Source organism: Canis lupus, chromosome 9, assembly GCF_011100685.1.
Source record: "Canis lupus familiaris isolate Mischka breed German Shepherd chromosome 9, alternate assembly UU_Cfam_GSD_1.0, whole genome shotgun sequence".
Taxonomy (NCBI): domain Eukaryota; kingdom Metazoa; phylum Chordata; class Mammalia; order Carnivora; family Canidae; genus Canis; species Canis lupus.
This window is the reverse complement of record NC_049230.1, coordinates 8599409-8618080: the sequence shown is the minus strand read 5'-3', so window position 1 is coordinate 8618080 and position 18672 is coordinate 8599409. Positions and strand designations below refer to the sequence as shown.

Below are 18672 nucleotides of genomic sequence, written 5' to 3'. Positions count from 1 at the left end.
CTTTGGACATTTTAACCACCCTAGAAGGAACCACCGGCCTGAAGATAAAGATGGCACCAATGAAGACAGAGCAAAGGGTCAAAATAAAATCAAGTTCTTGATGACTTAATTCATTTGTTGGATCAAACCAACCTGAATTCCACTTTAATCCATTCTTCCAATGGAGTAGGTCAATAAAGCCCCTCTTTTTGTTTAAGCCAGGTCGAGATGGACTGTCTTTTTGTTTACTTATTTGTTTTGTTTGCAAAACAAAGAATCCTCAGAAATTGTTTTAAAAATTTCTAAAAATAATAAATAGTCCTAAGCAATATATTTACCAAAACTGTCATCCTTTGACAGTTTGCTGTCGGTGACCAGGGAAAATAAGTTTTGGAGATCTGGAGACTTAAGTAACAAATGTAATCTCCTGTTTGGAAAGGTACAGGCTGGTGAATCCACCAAACTTTCTCACCAGCTTATACCACTGGTGACACAAGACGTTGAAGCATAATCAACTTTGAGCATTCTTGTTAAAAGGTGGGGGAAATTTAGAGAAGATAGTGAACATTTTGCAATGCTCTCTATGTACTGTGAAAAACAGATCCATTTATATGTAGCGAAAGCTATTATTTAAAATGAATTTTAATATCTGAGCATGAAATATGGACCATTGTGAAGAACAGATGTTGCAAGTGCGCAAGCATTCCAGAAACCAATAAGGAATTTAAATTAGAAATGAATAATATAAAATGTAGCTAATCCAATGCCAGTTGCTGAGAAAAACTTTTAGGCATTCTATTGGAATTAAACTATCTGTCATGTAGTCAAAAAGAACATGTTAACTGATCATTGGTCTGCAAGAAGACCCCCTAGTTACCCTGACCAGCTACACAATTGAAAGTACTGAGAAGTTAATGCCAAATATTATTTTTGGAGATTTAGTGATTTGCTGGCTGTATTCTGCTAATCCAGGGATGAAGCTGTGCTTTGGTTCTTTGACTCTCCACAACTGCAGAGTTAAGAAAATAAGAGATGCTCAAGAAATAATAGACAGATGGATGGATGGATAGATGGGCAGATGGATATACAGATGACAGGTGGAACTCTCACTGGAAAGAATTCTAATCCATACCACCCCATCTAGCCTGAAACATTCTTTCCAAAGGCAGGAACTCATCTCTAATTCTGGGATTGCTAGTCTAAAACACATTCTTTAATAGCATTCATCACTCACCCAGGTCCGGAAATCTCCACCATTTCAGATGATCAGCAAGTCTCATGGTGGAAGCCTACCTCTTGTGTCTTGGACTTATGTGGCCTTAGCATCCAACTAACACATATACCTCTTCCAATTTCTTTCCTCTCAAATGAGGACTTGTATGTACCCAGATTCATTGAATTCCAACCAAACTGTCGACTTCCCAAACTCTGTTAATGGAAGCACCATTGTCTTTGCCAAGGCCCCAACTTAGGAAATCCCAGTTGTTCCCCACTTCCCATTTGGCTCCCACATGCAACTTGCAAGTCCTGAAGAGCCCGTCTCCTCAATGGTTCTCATCTTGTTTCCTCCCTTCCTTTCAACCACCACCCCCCTATGTCAGGTTCTCATTAACTTATCACTTAAACAATATAATTGCATCTTATTTGGTCTCCTTATTTCCAATCTTACCCATCCCAAGAAAATATGATGTTGTTCCAAAGAACCTCCTTTTTGCCCCAACTTAAAATATTATACAAGACAGAAAAAAGCAAGGCTTCTTTGGAGAAAGCTGGAATAGAGTTGGAGGAGCAGGTGATGCATTGCCCCCCATGGCAGTCCCTGTGGTAACTCTAAAGCACCGTACAGCTGGAGCCCTCTTCCCCTGCTACTTTCCAGGAGAAGGCTGCTGAACAGATGTAGAGAGCACAGGACTTGGAGACGCTAAAGAGTGTGGTGTCCCTCCATCCTCAGTGACCTGTGATCCTTTCTAGAGCCTTGAAAGCAATGGGAAATATTCCCTTTTCCCCATCTCTGTATCTCATAGTGTCAACTAGCTATATCCCACTTCTCACTTTGAGCTTTTGCCTGCAGCTGTTTTTTTCTATAGGAATTGGACTTGTGTGAGGGACTAGGCTAGGGAACAGTTACCATTCTGATGACATCCCAGCTTTGTCTCCTCATCTACCTCCCAGGGACCAAAGCAATCCTACCGTATCCTTCCAGATGGATGGATACATATAAATTATATATATCCAATTATATATATGTAACCGTAACCCTAACACTAACCTAACTTAATCAGATATGGCAGTACTGGCTACTGCTTTAGTCCGTATCTATAAACATGTGTTTTCCCGGTGGTCTAGGGATCATTGTCAACATTTCACTTGTCTCTTCTAGTATCCAGTTAACTGGTTCTGTTGATTCCACCTCCTAAATATGTCTCACTTCTGTCTCCTGGCCATCCCCATTTTTCATCACCCTACTTTAGGTTCTCATTAGCTAATGCTTGGGCAATACAATAGCCTTCTGATAGGTATCTCCACTTCTAAAATCATCCTCTCCTTTCTATTTGTTCTTAAGTTATAGTTGGAAAATACATACACAGCCCAGCTTAAATTTTTTCAATGGTTCCCTTTGGTCTAGAGATAGAAAGCTAACTCCATTCCTAACCCGGTCCTGCTTCTGCAGTGGTTTCCTGTACAACTGTCTCCCCAGTAACCCTTTTGAGAATTGGTTAAATGCCCCTATCCACATTTGTGGTGGTTCAGAGGAAATGGCCATGTCAGAACGTGAGCCTGTCCCGTGGCCAGAATTATTCAGTCCTGAATGGGTATTTGATCATCATTGGGTCCATGAGTTCCCTCACGAATTCTATGCAATGTTAAACCGAGGAATGCTTCCCACCTATGTTGTCCGCTATGTTTTACACTAACCTGCTGTGAGACAGAATGGTAGAGCCAGCCAACACGGGAAGTGAGAAGTCATGCTAGAGAGAGGAGGTACTGATCGCACTCCAAGCTTTGGTCCTCGTTGTTCCCTCCTCTGGCAGGTGCATCACTGAACAACTCTCCCTTGGATCCCATGAGCTACTGTAGTAGTCTTTCTTTCAATTCTCATTTGACTTATGCTAATTGGAGTTGGGTTTCTAGAGCTGCAAAGGAGAGTTCTTATTACACAGCCCACCTTACATCTCAGCTACTTGAGACCAGGTCTGTGTCTCTGTCATCTCTGCTACCCTCAGTGACTGGCACTCAGAGGTCGTGGAATGAAGAACTGACCTGGTGCCAAATATTAGTTTCTAGCCATCTCTTTTTAGCTGCCTTGCTAGCTCATCATCAAAAGACAACTAATAATGATTTAATTTAAAAGACATCGGCAGCGTTCACCCATTCCATGCTTCCTGGGGTAGCAGCACCTTCTCTTTGGAGGAAGTTTCTGGTATCCCAGCAACAGCAGCAGACATCTAGTAATGCCAACCACCGACGTGCACGTGCAAGATCTCGTGTCATCCTCCCCACAATCTAGCGGGGCTATGCTGTCATTACAACCGTCTCCACATTTACAGATGGACATACAGAGGCCCGGAGAGAAAGGAAACAACTGGCTTGATGTCCGTGACCCTGCAACTGCACGGGGTTCACCTGGCTCCAAACTCACTGCTCTTGCGGGGTTTGCTTCCTGGCCTGCTCGTCAGATTTCCTGAACTGATTGGCTCTGTTTTTAGATCAGAAGACTCCCCGGAGTGTGAGCATATGTCTAAGGTCCCTGTTCTCTGCTTGCAGTCACTTCTGCCAGAGTGGAGAGATATCCACCCAAGCACCTGTGGACAGGTGAACGGTCACATTCTGTGCCAGAGTCACACCAAGAGCCATTCCAGACGGTGGAGTGAGCCTGCACAGGGTCGGGGACACTGGATTTTCCCAGAGCGTCCCAGGAGTGGGACACAACGCGTCCCTGCCCCACTGACCATCTTACCCCCTCCTCCCTCCGCCGCAAGGTGACTTTAAGAGCTGATGCGCTGCAGAAGCAGCAGGCAGGAGAGGGGACCCCGAGGTGGGTAACAAAGAGTTAAGGCCGCAGCTGCCAGTGCATGCAGCGTGGAGTTATGTTCAAACTGTTCCCACTGGAGACCGAGTCAGCTGTCATCAGAGAACAAAGGATCCCCCAGAGCCGCTCAAGTTATGTCACAACCCGGGAAGCCCTGAGAGCTCCTGATTAGGATTTCTAAATCAGCCCCATCGAGGCCTGAAGCACAAAGCTAAGGAACAATGAGCCGGCCACATTCACACAGTCCCAGTCCGGCCTGGCTGCCCGCCTCCCGCCACCCGCCCCTCCCACGGGGCCTCAGAGGCCACTTCACCTCCATTGGGAAAATCCAGTCGCCTCCAAAGCCCCCAGCGGGCTGTGTCCTGAGAGAGCTCCGGCCACAGCCTAGGGGTATTTGCTGCCAGCGGGTGGGGAGGGGGAAGGTCTCTACTTGCCAATCAGAGTAAGGGGCCAGAGGCTCTGCTCAGGTGTGTATTTGGGGCCATAAAGTGGCATCCAGTGCAAGGATGGGGTGGCCCCCCCCCCCCAGGCATAGCAGAGGCTCAGTTTGGGAGCACAGATTTTGCTGTTTCTGTTTCACTCTGTGCAGATCTAGTTGGTCAGTGCTTAGTGCTGGAATCCTGGAAGACTCCACCCTGCAAACTCAGCCCCAAGCCTTAGAACCCCCGCTCAGCTCAGATACTACCTGCGGTTGCTAAAGGCCCAGAGTCCTTGGCAGAGACCATGGCAAGATGAGCCACCATGTTTCCAAAGCACTTTATTTATTTATTTATTTTAAGATTTTATTTCTTTATTCATGAGAGACACAGAGAGAGAGAGGCAGAGACAGAGGCAGAGGGAGAAGCAGGCTCCCTGTGGGGAGCCCAATGCGGTACTCAATCCCCTCCCCCATCCCCTGATCACACCCTGAGCCAAAGGCAAACGCTCAACCGCTGAGCCACCCAGGTGTCCCCCCAAAGCACTTAAATTCAGAGTTTTGACTTCACCCCCCCATGTAAGGATCTTCATAAAATCATTATAGTCCTGAGTGCTACGGAAACTTCCTCTATTAGAAGTAAAAGCTCTAAAAACACCACTGTTAGAACCGTTCATTTGCATATATTTTAAAATGTTGTCATCCTCAAAAAAAAAAAAAAAAAAAAAAAGACAGGCTGAAACTCTCAAATTCCGAGAGTTCTTGCTTTTCATTCACACATTTTTCCTTTTTTTTTTTCTATCAAGAGTCAAAGTCATTGCCTGGGACCATCCTTCAGTTCTGGGGTCATGGGGTCCTTAACGAGGGGCTTGGGAGTGTTTGAGCTCGGAGGGGAGCCTGCGGCGGTAGCTGGGGGGTTCGGGGCCATCCCCTGCTCTGCCTGGGTCTGGGTCAGCCCCATAATCTGTGGGTTTGGTGAGAGGTGTCCCACCTGAAGCCAGGCCCAGGGAAGCTTTGTCCACCTGCTGTTCTCCACCATGCCTTCCACCGACTGGAGTCACAAGGGGATATACTTGCATCTTGAGTTCCGTGTTCCACTTTTCTGAAGGCGATCGTGGAGGAAGGCATGGCCAGACTCCCAGACCATCTCTTAGAGCTCCAGCCCTGAGAATCTGAAAGCCAGAATCAAAAAGATCACAGTCCTGGGGATCCCTGGGTGGTGCAGTGGTTTGGCGCCTGCCTTTGGCCCAGGGCACGATCCTGGAGACCCGGGATCGAATCCCATGTCAGGCTCCGGGTGCATGGAGCCTGCTTCTTCTCCCTCTGCCTCTATGTGTGTGTGTGTGTGTGTGTGTGTGTGACTATCATGAATAAATAAAAATTTAAAAAAAGATCATAGTCCTTTGCAGCACAGTGATTCAAACTGCTCACTGGTTATCAACTAACTGCAGAGGCTCCTGAGGGAAGCGGAATGCATTCGGCAGGTGAGCACACCAAATGCATTGAGCTCCAAGATTTTCTCAGAAGCATATGCCTAAGATAGGACAATCCATCACAGAGTCTGTTAGTAACACCTGCCAACACGGGACCCTTCCTAGGTATTAAGCATTGCTTGCAATTTATGCCATAGCAGTTGGCCCTCAGAGCCCTGCTGCAGAGAGCAGAAATAAAGAGCACACAGAGCAAAATATTGACAGAGCTAGGATCTGAGCCCAGGTCTGTCTGTCTGCCCCCCCAAGGCCAAATCTCCAGGTTTCCTGAGTGGCATTCCCAATCTAAATGTAAAAGTCTTTGGTTGCCACGCTTCCCCTTTCTCCTTCTGTCCTCTCACTCGTGAAGGATGGAACAAGATGGAACTGTCACCACCAGAGGACAGCGTCCCCTGGGTTGGGCTGCAGGGCAAGGGTGCAGCAGCCAGCCTGGTCAAGTGTGGAGGCGGCTCTGCTGACTGCAGGCTGAGCACCGTAGGTCAAACACCTACCCTCTGAGAGCCTCAGTTTTCTCCTGTGCGAAAGTCTGGACATGGCACCAATCTCACTCATATTGTGGGGATCCGAGGGAGAAACCTGCCCAGAAATGCCTGACCCATCCTATGTGTCCTGCGAGGTCTCTTCTACCTCCCCTCCAAGAGTATAAAGGTAACTACCAACTCTGACCTGTCATCACTCTGCTCCAGGTGAACAAACTCCCAGAAGTGGTTCCACTTTCTTTGCTCTTTTTTTGGACCATCTTTTATTAACACCTTAACACCTTCTTGAATCCTGAAAGGACTAACCGACCAGAAATGTCTCCTAAAGATGAGCCAAAAAAAAAAAAAAAAAAAAAAGAAAAGAAAGAAAGAAAGAAAGAAAGAAAGAAAGAAAGAAAGAAAGAAAGAAAAGTAGGAAAAGAATTATGGGGGCACCTGGATGGCTCAGTGGTTGAGCGTTCTGCCTTTGGCTCAGGTCGTGATTCTGAGGTCCTGGGATCGAGTCCCACATTGGGCTCCCCACAGAGAGCCTGCTTCTCCCTCTGCCTCTCCCTGTGTCCCTCATGAATAAATAAATAAAATCTTTAAAAAAAGAAACAAGGGGGATCCCTGGGTGGCTCAGCAGTTTGGCGCCTGCCTTGGCCCAAGGCGCGATCCTGGAGTCCCGGGATCAAGTCCCGCGTCGGGCTCCAGGCATGGAGCCTACTTCTCCCTCCTCCTGTGTCTCTGTCTCTCTCTGTGTCTAAATAAATAAATAAATAAATAAATAAATAAATAAATAAATAAATCTTTAAAAAGAAAAAGAAACAAATTATGATGTTATATCACGATGTAATGGATTCGTTGTCAGTGTTGGAAATAAGTAAACTGGAGGAAACAAAGATGAACCTCCCATCCCCTGAACATTAGGGTCAAATTGTTTTGTTTCTTTCCTAATCTAGAATATAAGTCTGATGTTAGCAGAAATGCCTGCAAGCTCATCACCACTGCTTATGGATCTGGGAAAGGACAAAGCGACTAAAGGGAGAGGGCACGTGTTAAATGCAGGCTAACCTAACACTAACGATCAAGATGGTGATGGCAAGACGCTGTTGGCGGCCTTCAACTTTTCTCCGAAGTTCTTTCAAGTTGTTCAGCATGTGGCATCCTACACAGGCATCAGGCTGAGGCCTGGGGGCCTTGACCCAGGAAGGAAGCACTGTGTCCTGAAGATGCTCTGTTTAGGTGTCTAGGTTCGGCGATGCTGAACATGTCTGGTGGGTTGAATGAATGATTGATCATTCATTGATCATTCAATCAATAATATCAAAGGGATTTGATAGCACATCCCAAATCAAGATTTTCTCTACCCCCAACTCACTGTTGCCCAATGACATCAAAGTGCTATCAAATCCCTTTTCCTAGATTTCATCTTAAAATGCAAACTCAACTCTTGAAACTAAAGAAACTTTCAAATTGATGTTGGGGGAATGCCAAGAAAAGACATTGGAAATTACTGACACACCTGAGTGGCTGGCAGGAGAGCAGAGGTGTGGCACGCCTGGCCAGATGCTGGGGATGTGAGGGTGTGTCGAGCCTGGAAAGGAGAATGAATAGCAGATCTGAGGAAGACTGGATTGTTGGAAGACCCACCAGCGGCCGTTCCATGGTGTTAATGCAGGGCGTCAAGTTTAAGAATTCACAGAGCAAGACAATACGGGGTGTCATTCCAAGAGCCGGGACTTTAACAGAGAATCTGGTTTCAAACTTGACCACTTACTGGACTGGAAAGCTCAGTTTCCTCACCTATAAAGTGTAGAAACAAGTACCAACTCATTTCAGGAGGCTGTTGTGTGAAAGAGATGAAATTGAACCCATATCTGGAGCCTGGCCCAAGGAAATGCTCAGTAAACAGTAGTACGATGGGGAGGAGGCGCGAAGGAAGGGGTTAAAGGAAGCAGCGGGCCGGGGACCCAGGCTAGGGGGCAGAGGGATAAGATCTGGTGCAGTAACCACTGTGTGTGTGAGGACACGTGGCCGAAAAGCGTGTCTTAATTATGACATGAAAGCCAATAAGGGAAAGAAAGGAAACATCTGTTAACTCAGGGAAAATAGGAAATGGGTGAAGACCCAAGAAGGATTACCTGTGAGACCCTGGCTTGGCCCCTGGGAGAGGCGTCTCTCACGGCCGCCATGGGCCACCTGGCTGGGGGCAGTCCGGGTGCAAATTGTGCAACACACCCCATGTGTCCTCGTGGTTGGGGTCTTCCCGGTCCATACCTGTTCTCGCTCCCCATTTCCCAGAAGCCAGTGATGTCACACTGTCTCCCTCTCCCTGATAGAAAACCTGCCCTCCAAACGTTTCATTCATTCATCAATGTCAACTCATGGATGACAATTTGAAATACAAACCCACCCCACAGGTATTTATATTTGAAAGCCAGTTAAATAAGGAAGTTGACTTAGCAAATGTTTTTGGAACTCTGGTTTGCTCCAAGCATTGGGACAGGCACTGAGGATACAGAGCAGAGGGAAATGCCTAGTTCCCGCCTTCACTCCATGGCCTGCTTGCTGGTCCACCCCCCAGAGTCCTGACGTTTGAGCACCGCAGAGGCGCCCACGGGTCAAAAACACCCCGGCCACAGTCCCCTTCAGTGGGCTTCTCCGGCACACGGCATCCTGGGGGAGCAGGACATCGCTTCTTTCTGCCCGACCGTGAGCTCCGCACACTTGTCCCACAGCACTGGGCTGCGCACTCCAAGGGCAGAGGGCTGATAGGCTCGGAAGCCAGAGAGCAGACAGCTGACAGTCCTTGCTCTTACTGGCTTGCTCTGTGACCCTGGCCAAGCCACCTTTCCTCTCTGTGCCTCAGTTTCTCTTTATAAAAGCAAAGAGAGCCCTTCTAGTACCAGCACTCCAGGAATTAAATGAGATGGCAAATCAGACTGGCTCAGAGAACCACTTTGCTTTTTGTATTATGTATTAATTATGTATTATACATATATTATTACATATACGTATATACAATAATACATAATTAACCATGTATTAATGTAATTAATATTAAAAATTACTATAATAAATTATAGTGATATATTATGTTAATAATATATAATAAAATAATGTATATATTAGTGTATTTACTATATAATAAAATTATATATACACAACATACACGTATATGTGTATATGTATGTATATATGTATCTGTGTATTTGCCCCCCTATTTAATTATGTACATATTGTGTATATATGTATGTCATATATGCTCACATACGTGTGCATGCATAAATGCACTTAAATAGTATTAAGAACCAATGTCTAAATCACAGAGTATCTTCTCCATATAAAAAGGACCCACACAGTTCAGTCAGAGCCACAAACAAGTTTGCTGCTCTTTGGACAGTGTCATTATTTTAGATTTTGGCCCCCAGGGGACATGGGGACCTGTAATCATTTCCCTGGCTCCAGTCTAAACAGGGCTCAGGGGTGCTTGGGTGGCTCAGTCAGTTAAGTATCTGCCTTCAGCTCAGGTCATGATCCAGGGTCCTGGGATCCAGGCCCGCAACAGGCTTCCTGCTCAGAAGGGAGTTGGCTTCTCTTCTTCCTCCCTCTACCTCTCCACCTGGCTCTTCTCTCTCTCTCTCTCTCTATTTATATATCTCTCTCTCAAATAAATAAAATCTTTAAAAACCCAGGATTCAGTGAAGACTCCTCCAGACTTACTACCCCCATGTGTACTTACTATCTGTTGTATTTATTTATTTATTTATTTATTTATTTATTTATTTATTTATTTTGTTGTTGTGTATATTTAAACCACTTAAAGTGTGCTTTTTGTTTCTGGCCTGAAAGAAAATGGTGCATTTCGATAAAAGGGTAAAATTAGTAAGTGAATCATGGAGCTTCAATATCAAAATTACTGATAATGATGATGGTGAATGACAATGAAGGTGTCTCCAGGCAGAGAATGGAAGGTCCCTGAAGGACTTTCTGCTCCCTGTGCCAGAGACAGAACTGGATGATGCCATCATTCTTGGGCTCACAGGTTGGGAGGGATCTCTTAAAATTTAGCCGATTCCACTGCACCTGATACACACGTAGGCAGGACATCTGGACCCACCACCCAAGTAACAGTCGATTGCATCCCTTGACTCAACTCGTCCCATTCACCAAGTGAACACAAGAGGAGCTGGGCCAAGCAGATTGCACCCCTGGGGGCTTGGTGATTAAGACACAGAGAACAAGATGCGGTTCCAGTTAGCAGGTGGAATTGAGTAGAGAAGTCAGCAAGTGGAGTCTAGGCTGGGTCAGCATGGGGCCAACCACGGTCATGGCCACAATATTACGGTGCAGCAGAAACTGCAAGTACACCGAGCAGAGCAATTTCCCAGAGGGGCTTGTGAAGCAGCTCTATCTGCAAAGCAGAATGAGAGGGCATTGGCTCCTGAGAGGTGGGAGCTGGATGGAGAGCCCAGCCCTCGGTTCTCATGAAGCCCAGCAATACAGAGCTCCACGCAAACCAGGTCAACGGCAAATAAAATCCTCTAGAGACATCAGTAGTACAAAGTATGCTGTTAGTTCTAAATAAAAATTTACACGTGCAAATTGTGAGCATTTCGGTATCATCTCATGCTCCCTCAGTATTTCTGTATCATCTATGTCTTTTTTTCATGCTAACGTTTTACCTATTTTATTTTATTTTATTATTTTATTTTATTTTATTTTATTTTATTTATTTTATTTTATTTTATTTTATTTTCGTTTTACCTATTTTAGATTGTAGCCTCTGGAGATGAGGGACAGTATCTGTTTGTTTTCCTTAGTACAACATGTAGCACAATGACACGTTTGCAACTTGGGGGAGTGCTTTTGTTTTTTTTTTTTTTAAGCATCATATTTCAAAAATGAGCTAGGATTTTATCAATTAAGAAAATGTCCTCATCTTGCAAGCTTTGTAGACCTCTCTGAACTCCATGCATGTTCCAGTTATAAGAGCGCAGCCTGGAAAGTATCCAAATGTCCATCCACAGCAGAATGGAAAAATAAATTGTGGTATTTTCACACAATGGAATATTTTACCACAATGAGAATAAACAGTCTATGACTTTATGCAACAGTCAGACTGGATGACAAGAAGCCCGACGCAAAACCACACGTAGTGTGTGATTTCATTTATATAAGGTTCAAAAATAAGCAATACAAATTGAGAGTGTTAAAAGTCAGCATAGGGGTTTCCCTCCCTGGGAAGGGGGGAAGAGTCTCTGGAAGGAAGCACGAAGGGGTTTCTAAAGTTCTGCTTCTTAATCCCAGCGCTGGTTGCAAAGGTGTGATCAGTACACGAAATTCATCAAGCTGCTCACCTTTGTCATCCGAGCACTTTTCTGTGGGTATATTATTATATTTCAATACAAAAGCAAAGAACTATGTGTATAACTGTGGTGAACATAAAATAATACGTAGGAAAATACAGAGGTTTTACAAAGCATCTTTGAGGTTTATGGTATTTGTACTCGCACAATCGTTCTGAACCATTGAGACACAAGATGTTATAGAAAACTGTTTCATGAGAGGGCTTGCTTTAGAAAACTGTGGTTTTTGACTTTGGGTTATATAAATTCTGTCCTAGAAGGCTGCTCCCCAGCCATGCATCTTATCGAGAAGTAATTCATTATGACATCACTAACTCAGCTGCAGCTAACGTCCTGGACCTTTACAAAAGGTGTGCAGATTCTCTTAAAACTAGAAACAGAACTAAAGATGTTTCTTCTTATTTTATCTTAATTAATTAATTAATTTATTTGTTAAATAGGTGGGCATTGAATTCAAGACCCCAAGATCAAGACCTGAGCTGAGAGCAAATGTCGGATGCTTAAATGACTTGAGCCACCCAGGTTTCCTCTTATTTTTAAAAATTGATATTTTTAAGTATAAAATGGCTGTCTAACTAAATTGGGAGAAACAACATCAATTTCAGTGCTTCCTTCTGATACACCAAGACCCATCTGAGATTTTTTTTTTTCCTAACATATCCCCTGGGCCATCTTCTTCCCAACCATTCTAAGCCCAATTCAAGTCAGTTTGAAACGGAGGCATAAACATCCAGAGCAATGCTCAAGTTTTGCAAAATTCCCTCTCAGACAAAACTCTGTCCTAACGCTTGAGTTCTTAGAAAGCTATGAATAAATGCATTATTTATGGATTGATGCATGGAGGTCTGTATAAGCCTACTTAGAGAAGGCACTCAACCTTTTCATGGCAACCAGAGACAAACATCTTATCTTTAAAAAGAAAAGTTTCTCAAAATTTTCATGAACCCATCACTTTCACAAAGCTACCTTTCAACCTTCTATGACTTGGAAGGTAAAGCTCCATGTTCAAACAGGAACATTTTTCTATTAAAAATAAGCCCCCTTAAAAAAAAAATAAGCAGGCTCTTAGAGTTCACTAATTGAATTGAAAGTGGGATTTTTTTTTTCATTTTTAAGTGTTCATCACTCTTATAGCTGCTTAACTCTGAGCTCACGCATCAGCTTCCCTACAGCTGAGCATCTTCTCAGGAGAGCAGTGAGTACTGCAGTGGGGTCTGAGGAGCGGTGGAGCCTTTGGATTTAGCTCTTCTACTCAACCCAACCGTTCTCAAACTTGAGCATGCATGAGGATCACCTGGGTGCTTGTTAAAATGCAGATTCGCAGGGCCCTACCCCTTTCCAAATTCTAAAGAGGCGGGTCTTGGCTGGGGACCCAGACTTGCATTTTGTCTGACACCCCCAGGTCACTGCCGCAAGTCCCCCTTGGCAGACACACTGGGATGGGTGGTACGGATAAGCCCTGGGATTCCGCATTAATCAGGGGAGGTGGTTCAGATCCACTCGGAGGCGGAGCCACTTCTTTCCCGACCCCGCTGATTGACTTCAGCTCCCAAGCCCAGTCTAATGCACTGATCCCAATTTGCGAATGAATTGTATTTCAAATAGTATTTTGTCAAGCTTAATTGGAACTAAGAACTCATGTGGCTTTTTTGTTTTGTTCTTTCCTTTTGAACGGTGCTTTTGGCTCTTAGGTCCTCTCATTTAAACCTTTAAGGGAGCAATTTGCAGCAATAACTATTATATGCTGGGTTCTGGGAACAGAGAGGTGGAAAAGTCATATTACCCAGACAGGAATGCTCTCAGGCAAATTTTTTTTTTCAGGGGGGTGGAGTTTGCCCAAAAGCCCCTCCCCTCCCTTTCTGCACTTTTCCCCCTCCTGGGATCCTTTCTTGGAGGATCTTAGGGCTTTCTTAGCCTTTATTCCACCCTTACCACACCGATTCCTGGTAACCAAGTTCCCGTTACCTACAGTCCTTGATGTCAGCTAAGATTTAAATAATGGCAATTTGATCGAATCAGTTCATGCTAATAGGTAAATGACTGATAGAGTGGAGTCATACTTTAGCAGAGCTTCGAGGTCAAAGCATCTCTGGGCCAATCATAGTCCAATTCTCTGATTTCTTGTAGGCTCTCAACTGCATACCTGAAAGATGTCCTACTTAGCATCCTTAAATTGGCTTAGAAGCCACACCCAGGATCTCAGGGACTCCTCACTCACACCTAGAGCTAGCCACTGTCTCGTCTCAATTCTTGATGGCGCTGCTAAAATTGTGTAATTCCAGCACAGCCTGGTCTGCTAGTACTTCATCACTTAAAACCTATACAGATTTGACCAGGCTTGTCCATAAAAACGCTACAATTTCTCTTATTTTTAAAATAGTTTCCCTCTTTTGCCATATTCCTGAGTATGTTGGAGGGCATCCCATTTCCCAAAACCAATATCGATTACAATAGGAAATCGCAAAGACATTCCCAGCTGCCCACACAGAAGCACTTACTAGGCTGACTGTCACCCAGCGGGCCCTAGAGACAGACAGGGCTGGGAGTAGCTTGACAGAATGTCCTGTCCCCTTGAATCTGGGCATGGCTCTGTCCATCCTCTTTGTGTTGGGGCCTTATCCTATTTCCTCGACATCCCATCTTTGGAGATGTCAAGCGCCAAGGCCCGCTACTGCTAAAACCACGTAGGGGGCGGACGAATGGAAAACTATGTTGAAGCAAATTTGTGTCACATTACAAATGGGGAAAAAAGGCAATTGCATAGTTCCTTGACAGGTCTGAAGGAGAGGTCCGAGACCTGGGGTCCAGCTGCATATGTTCATTTCATTCCACCAGCAGGTTCAGAGTGACCCAAGTACACACCTTATGAATCAGACCTAGATGGGGGCAGGTGAGGCGACAGGGGTAAATCAGACAGACAAAGCCTGACCTTTGGGATCCTACAGGTCCTGAGAGGAATCATGACTACTTACGGTAGAGAATGATAAGCACAACGAAAGAGGTTATATATATATATATATAGTATATATTATACTATATTATACTATAGTGTATGTTATTCTATATTATATTTAGTATATATACTAATATATATAAAGTGTATATATATTATTATATATACTATATAATATATTAAAGTATATTATATATATTATATAATTATATATATAAATTGTATATATATAAATAATTATAAATAAATAAATAAATAAATAAATAAATAAATATTTTAAGGCCTGAGATTTATTTATACAAGAAGCCACAGAGGGGAATGTGATTCAAGTAGAAGCAACAGAGGAGCAAAGAGCAGAGAGAGGTGTTCTCCTTCCAGGCGGGCCCGGGGACTGGGAGGCAGCCGAGAGAACCCAGAATCTCCAGGTGAGAAGTTCAGGGCAGGTAAAGGCGGGAGCCGGGCGGGCGGCGGCGGGGAGGCCTAAGATTACAGGTGGGTTCAAAAGCCAAAGGATGATGTGAGCAAAGCGCAGAGGCCTGTCCTAAGGAATGTGCCCCACTTTCCCGGCTCCTTGGGGACTCCAGGCATTCTAACAAGAGACATGTCGCCTGCCAGCCAGCAGATGTGGCCCATGAATAAACATCCCCGCAGGGCTGGGGAGGGTGGGGAGAATAATAAATATGAAGAAGGTGGTGGCCCGCCCCTCTGGGTCCCCCTCCCCTGCTCCCAGGGCAGCAGACACCCTGGCCCAAAGGGGCGGACTCAGACGTCCCCACTCTGGGCCGGGTCGGCCACACATTAATCCGGGTGGATTTGGCCATCCTGTGACACAGCCAATCAGTTCGAGGGAGGGGACGGCAGGAACGCCTCTCCTTTCACGCCACAAAAGGATTTTCGTCCCTTGAGAGCACAATGGGAAAAAAAGCCAATCAAGGCGGGATCAGCTGTGGGCTGGTCGCTGCGGATCTGTCTCTCCCAGAGGGGGGTGGGGGGGACATATTGGTCCGTGTGGGAACCCACAGCCTCAGCTTCTCACACATTGTTCTCCTCCTCTTCAACTGCACCCCTCCCCAGCAGCCCGCACCCTCCCCTCTCCCCTCCCCAAAGCCGTTAATGCCACAAAAGATACTTTCCCCATTGTGCCCGGACAGCTGAGAGGTCCAAGCTCGCCCTACACAGCTCTGCGTCCTCTCCAGGGAGAAGGGGCCGGACCGTCCAAATGGCTCACGTCCTTTCTCCCTGGTTCCCAAACTTGCCCCTCCACCCCATGCCCCCCCACGCCCGACAGGCGTGGAATCTTCCATTTACCCTGACAGAGCCTCAGAGGAGACCGACAGTGGGGAGGGCTCCCTAGAAGGTGGACAGAGTCACAAGTGGCCTCGCTCTGTCCCCAGCCACCCACCGGCACTTCCCCTCCCCAACAATTCCACCTTGTACCCTTTGCAGAAAACATGACTTTTCCCATTGATGGAACTCTGAGGCCAACAATAGTTGCAAGCACACCCCACCCTTTCCTCCCAGACCAAGCTGTAGGGCTGGCTGGGCCCTCCTAGCCCCCCACCCCACCTGCCTTGACCTTCCCTTGCCTGGGGGGAGCTTTCTGCATGACAATGTCTGGTCCCTGCTGCCCCGAGCTGCCCTCTGGCTATTAGCACCTAATGAAAATGTAACCGTATTTAACCCCCCACAGCCCCAGATTAGCAGGAGAGAGCCCAAGTGGGTTTAATTCCTTTGTATGATAAGCATCCCGCTCTCCATTTGGACGGTCACTTCACTGCCTTGTGCTGTTCCAGCCTCCTGGACCCCGGAGCACATTCCTCTTGTCTTCGTTTTGGTTTCTTCCAGAGTCTCCATCCGGAGCTCAGCTCCGCCACAACCTCTTTCGGCTTTAACTTGGGCCCATTCAGACATTACAATCCCCCAGGCCTGCAAATGTGTCCACGAATAAATCAACAGGCAGGCTCATGATCTATTTTCTGTTGTGGTTTTCTCTTCTGTGCATTCATTAAGACACTGGCCAGGAAGGGCTTCGTGGGGATGCAGAGAAGTGTGTGTGGGAAGACAAGAAAACCAACGCCCTGCAGGCTGGCCCTAGCTTTATGGTGGTGGGTATATCACCCTTTCACTCAATAAGGCAGGAGACCATTGCATTTGGGCTTCCCAGAAACTCAGAATCCAATCGCAAGCTAAAAAGCTAACAAAGTGGTGGATGGCCAGTAAAAGATCCTAAGGATCTTTTCTTTTTTTTTGTTTTGTTTTATAAATTTATTTTTTATTGGTGTTCAATTTGCCAACGTATAGCATAACACCCTGTGCTCATCCCATCAAGTGCCCCCCTCAGTGCCCCTCACCCAGTCACCCCCCACCCCCCGCCCACCTCCCTTTCTACCACCCCTAGTTCGTTTCCCAGAGTTAGGAGTCTCTCATGTTCTGTCTCCCTTTCTGATATTTCCCACTCATTTTTTTTCTCCTTTCCCCTTTATTCCCTTTCACTATTTTTTATATTCCCCAGATGAATGAGACCATATAATGTTTGTTCTTCTCCGATTGACTTCCTTCACTCAGCATAATACCCTCCAGTTCCATCCACGTTGAAGCAAATAGTGGGTATTTGTCGTTTCTAATGGCTGAGGAATATCTAAGGATCGTTTCTATATGGTAGACAAGAAGATGTTGCGTGTGGTATCACAAGCTCAGCAGAGGTAGAATTTTCCTATCAACCCTTTGCCTCAAGTGGTCGAGGCATCCTATACCCTTCCCCAACATTACTACACCCCTGTGCTGCTCCCACCTTGTCTCCAGTACCCACCTCTGCCAACAGCGGTCCTGGATCTGCGTGCAGTGATGGCCCCTGCGGGTTTCAGGCTCTCCAAGACTGCTTTTCAACCAGAAAGAAGTGCCAGGTCAGGCTTATGATCTCCAAGAGTTCCTCAGGAACGGACTTCCCAGGACGCAAAATGGCTTGACCAACAGTGGCGCCTGTGGAAAGTCTACAAGAGGGACTTGTTTTCTGGAGCCCGCACACCCGATTTCAGAATGTCTCCAAAGAATTCAGTTGGGATGGATGTGTGGATGCAGAGGAAGAGGCAATTATGCCTTAAATTGGCGGAGTGTCTTGCTTGGTCTAACATGGGTCTTACGGTGACAGAGGCTCTCTGGTCATTTCTACTTCATGGGAGGTAGTTTTGGCATCAGTGAGCACCACAGAAATAATGCACTCATCTAAATACCTCTGAATGAGAGAATAGATTATGCTCCAATCCAAGTAGCAGTCAGAGAAATTCCTCCTTGCAAATTCACTACCACGGGTCTGACACCTGAAATCTTTAATAAGCTCCCTCTTCTCTTCGTCAAATATCAGATGTGACTTCTGATCTCTTATTCGGAATGTCAAAACTCAAAACCAAGGAATTCAGGGGAAGCTAAAGCACTGGACCAGACTAAGGCAAAAGGAGAAGGTTTCTAAACTCAACCTGGACTTTTTCTTTCCTCTCCTTCTTCTTTCGGTAAAAAGAGAAAATGCCTCACCCAAATGGTTAATAAAATTAGAATTCAAAAATCTTTCCAGGTGCAATGATAGATCCCTTTAGAGGAAACTACTTCCCTGAAGCCAGCAGTGCTCAGAAATTACAACCGGTTTCAGCAATTAAGAGAAGTAAAACATTAAAAAGCAAGAGGCAAAGTACATTTGCATGCTAATAGCCCCTTCTGTAGTGCTGGGAAGCTGTGTTGTACAACAAAGCAGATAACTTTCCCACTATAGCAATATTAACCCTTGGGTTCTCACTCCAGCTCCTTGCCCGGATTCTAATGCCTGGAATTCTTCTGGCGCTGGTTGGGCAAGACCAGGCTTAGCTGCATATCAATCCATGCTCCATCCTCATGCTCTCTGGCCTGGGTAGAAGAAATAGCAACTCAACACGTCTGAATGTCTTTCGGGGTAGTAAGAGGAAGGTGGGAAAGATGCACCAGGGG

At 45.6% G+C, this 18672-nt stretch overlaps 1 long non-coding RNA gene across 1 annotated transcript; it reads right to left on the bottom strand.

Moving 5' to 3' along the window:
- Positions 1–7093: 7093 nt before the first annotated feature.
- Positions 7094–18274, bottom strand: LOC119876597. Its single transcript, XR_005363987.1, has 3 exons — positions 17507–18274; positions 7898–7969; positions 7094–7135 (listed from the first exon to the last, which is right to left on the bottom strand). It is a non-coding gene; the product is annotated as an uncharacterized LOC119876597 (long non-coding RNA).
- Positions 18275–18672: the final 398 nt, after the last annotated feature.